The following is a 4395-nucleotide window of genomic DNA, read 5'->3' on the forward strand; positions in this document are numbered from 1 at the left end:
AACTGGCAACCTTCTGGATGTCTGACTTCCTTCTGGACAAAGCCATGGTGGTGGGTGCCAAGGCAGAGGCAGTTCGGGGTGATCAGGCCGGCAAGGCAGCAAAGTTAGGGGCGATCAGGCAGAGGCAGTTAGGAGCAATCAGGCAGGCAGGCAGGTGAGCAGTTAGGAGCCAGCATCCCAGATTGCAAGAGGGATGTCCAACTGCCAGTTTAGGCTCGATCCCTGTGGCAGTTGGACATCCCTTAAGGGGTCCCTGATTGGAGAAGGTGCAGGCAGGGCTGAGGCCCACCCCCCCTCATGTGCACAAATTTCATGCACCAGGCCTCTACTTATAATAAACTCTAATGTTAATGCTTTATATGTAAAAAAAATGAATGCCAGATGAAAAGGACAATTTTTTTGTTAAAACTTATAACAATGAAATATAAAAATTCCCTCTTTGGACGTAGATCCAACTCCCAGTTAGTTGACAAATTCAAGTTTTTACATGTATATAATTTATTATAGGGGTGGTTTCCTGTCAGTTGAGATTCATTTATCTCAGTAAAGTTATGTCTTATCAAGGGATGAAAGGAAGTTCCAAATGTTTAGTTACCCCAGATCCAATTAAGCAAGGAACTCATGTGTGGTAGGCAAAATAATTGTCCAACTTCCGTCCACTGCCAAAGTTGTCAAAGTCCAAATCCTCACCACCAGTGACTGTGTTATGTTACAAAACAATGGAAATTAAGTTTGCAGATGGAATAAAATTTACTAACTGGCTGCCCTTTAAAGTAGGAGATTATCTTGGATTATCTGAGTGAGTCAATGTAATAAAAGTAGCCTTAAAAGTGGAAGAGGAAGCCCATAAGAAAGTCAGAGTATTGCTGCCTTTAAAGATGAAGGAAGGCAACACTGAATCAAGAAATGCATTGGCTGCTAGAGTCTGGAAAATGTGAAGAAACAAATTCTTCACAAGAGCCTCCTGAAAGGAACTGATTTCTCCTGATTACTTGATTTTAGCCCATTGAGAGCTGTGCTGTACTTCCCATCTACAGATTTGTAAGATAATAAAGTTGTATTCTTTTAAGTCAGTAAATTTGCATTAAGTTGTTACAGTAGCCATACAAAGCTAATACGTCACAATATTTTGATTTTGGGTGTACCCCTTTAAAATGAAACAAATTACAAACCGTAAAAAGTCTCCAACAGATTTCCATTAAAAATGCCTAACCTCAGTAAGTGTTAGAAAAGGAGAATAGATAAAGAGAATAGGAAAGTATTTATTTCACTGCCTATTCTGTGACTTGACCTCAGGCTCTCTGGATCTGGTGTTTAAAACTGATTAATAGATATTTCCACGTGTTCTTTGGTATCTACCCTGCTGAATACTTCTGAAGGGCACTCCTTGTATCTGTCAGGGTTCATCCATTTAAAAGAACCAGAAGGGGCTATATGGATACATGGTGTCGGATGGGTTACTCTTTCCTCCTAGTTGTAGGACTTCCACTCAGCCACCGTTCCTGTGGTTCTGGATGATGTCCCTTCCGTCTTTTAGGAGCACTTTTGAAATGGTCGTTCGAGGCGGCAAACTCCAGCATAGTTGTATTCTTCTAACTCAGTTCTCCTGCATTAAGTTGTTACAGTAGCCATACAAAGCTAATACGTCACAATATTTTGATTTTGGGTGTACCCCTTTAAAATGAAACAAATTACAAACCGTAAAAAGTCTCCAACAGATTTCCATTAAAAATGCCTAACCTCAGTAAGTGTTAGAAAAGGAGAATAGATAAAGAGAATAGGAAAGTATTTATTTCACTGCCTATTCTGTGACTTGACCTCAGGCTCTCTGGATCTGGTGTTTAAAACTGATTAATAGATATTTCCACGTGTTCTTTGGTATCTACCCTGCTGAATACTTCTGAAGGGCACTCCTTGTATCTGTCAGGGTTCATCCATTTAAAAGAACCAGAAGGGGCTATATGGATACATGGATTATTACAAGTAATTGGCCTATCCAATTGTGAGGGCTGGCCAAAAACTGAAATCCACAGAACAATCAGGCAGAAAAGGTCACAAGCAGATTGAAACCCTATGAACAAGTTCTGATGCCTGTTGCCCACTAATTGTCCTTTTCTCTTTCTCATGGAAGGCTTATGTCCCACTAGTATTTTACAGAACAAAAAAAAAATTGATTAATTCAGGACTATCCAAAATAATATGTTAAAGTAAACTGATTATAAACTTTTATTACATCTGAAAATCCTTGCAAAGCAGCACCCAGATTTGTCTTGGATTAAGTAACTGAGAAGAGGTGTGTGTGTGTGTGTGTGTGTGTGAGTGTGTGCATGTGCGCATATGTGTGTGTGTCTAATTAAAATGACAGTTGCTTTCCTTTCTTTTCCAAACTGTTGTAAGAAAATATATATATTTAACAGGGTTAATTCACTTTATTTTTCTTGTATAGAATTATATGAAGGCAGAGCTGGAGCCTGTGTCCTTTGCACAGAAATCCTAGTGTGGGCCTTTACAAGATGGTCAGTGAATTCCTGATAGGAAGACTTGGTGAACAGGATCTATTTCCAGAGGTCAGGGGTGAGATAGCTGTAGCTCTTAGAGATGGCACCACATGTGGCCTTGGCGAAGTTTCCCAGGGTGGTGGTGCAGCCCCTGGCTGAGGTGTAATGGTTGTGGATACTGGTCATCAGCAACAGCATCTTGGGCACAGGGGCTGAGACAATACCAGTGCCCCTGGGGGCAGAGATGAAGCCCATCAGCACTGAGCCACAGAGTCTGTTCACCGCTCAGGGAATGGTGTGTGGCTTGCAGATCTTGTTGCCCCAGCAGCTTTGCCACACAGAGACAATATCGAGCTTGGCCTGGAGGATGGCCCCTGGATAGTAGTGGCTATTCTCTTCCACTGCTGAACACCTGACCGACATGTTCATTGTAGCTCCCAGTGGTGACAAATGCCTTGAATCCTGTCCTCTGTCTGCTTTTGCACCAGCATATTCTTCAAATCCTGGTCCTTGAGGGATGCCCCCCGAAAAAAATCATTGAGCTCAGATTTCTTGATGGGCTGGGAGAAAAGGTAGATCTCCTCTAGGCTCCTGATCTTTATGTCCTTTTCCAAGCGGCATCAGCATCATCCACCATTTGGAGATGCAGGAGAGTATGTTTTGAAATGTCTTTTCTTCCCCCCCGGGACACATGCTAAAAGGGAACTCTTGGGTGTGTAAATTAGCCTAGAGAAATGGACATACCACAAAGTCATTACTGACCCTCAATTGTGGGTGTGCCTCTGCTACCTACTGTACTACTTTCATTCTCCTTTAGGATCTATTCCCAAGAGAATACAGCTTCGTACTACCAAGTATATTTTGCTCCCTCCAGAGTACCAGAGATACCAAGGATATTTTGAATCTCAAAGATAACAGGGTGTCAGAGATGGTGTGAAGTATAATTAACCCTTGGACAATGCAGGAGCTAAGGATGCTGACCCCCCTCCCCCCATCTGTGCCTTTGAAAATCTGTGTATAACTTTTAACTCCCCCGAAATAACAATAGCCTACTATTGACCAAAAGTCTCACAGATAAGAGTATTAACATATGTTTTTGTATGTATTATATACTGTATTTTTACAATAAAGTAAGCTAGGCAAAACAAAATGTTATTAACAAATTCATAAGAAACAAAAAGTGTATTTGCTATATTTATTTAAAAATAATTAGTGTATAAGTGAACCCACCCAGTTAAATCCATGTGGTTCAAGGCTAAACTATACCATGCTTAGTTTTCAATAATAAACAATACAGAACATGTTTAAAATTTCATTATGAGTGGGCCCCTATATCTTTTCCAAATTTATCTCCTTGCCACTGTTCTTGATCACTGACCTTATTGCTGTCAAACTGGTGGGGAGGGCTTTGCCATTCTTATCCCCTGGCCTGGAATGCCATCTGCAGAATTTCACAGGACTTTCTCTATTACTTATCAGGTACGGTTTATAATCACATCCATGCTGGTTACTTTTTATGTCTTCATACTATTTTATTTTTATTCCTAGAACTAATTACTACCTTAAATATCATTACATGTTTGTTGCCATCATTACTTAATGCTTTCCCATTGGAATTATAGCTCCTTGAAAGCAGGAACTATCTCTCTTTTATGCAACATTGTATGTCTAGCAACAGTATCCAACACTGCCAGTAAATTGTGAATCATTCAGAGGTTTAACTTGAATGATAAGAGATTGAAAGTTCTCAAACGTTAATGGGAAAATTCTTAGGACTTTAAATGTCTTAGTTTGAAGAGATAACTTCAATGAATAAATATTTTACTAATGCTCATAAGATAACCAAGCCAGGTTTCATATATGTGTGTGTGTGTGTGTGTGTGTGTGTATACATATA

General features: G+C 40.1%; 1 pseudogene; it reads right to left on the minus strand.

The window, feature by feature from the left end:
* Positions 1-2429: 2429 nt before the first annotated feature.
* LOC107181571 lies at positions 2430-3118 on the minus strand (annotated as a pseudogene).
* Between the last annotated feature and the right edge of the window lie 1277 nt (positions 3119-4395).

This window comes from Myotis davidii, unplaced genomic scaffold (genome assembly GCF_000327345.1).
Source record: "Myotis davidii unplaced genomic scaffold, ASM32734v1 scaffold269, whole genome shotgun sequence".
NCBI lineage: Eukaryota > Metazoa > Chordata > Mammalia > Chiroptera > Vespertilionidae > Myotis > Myotis davidii.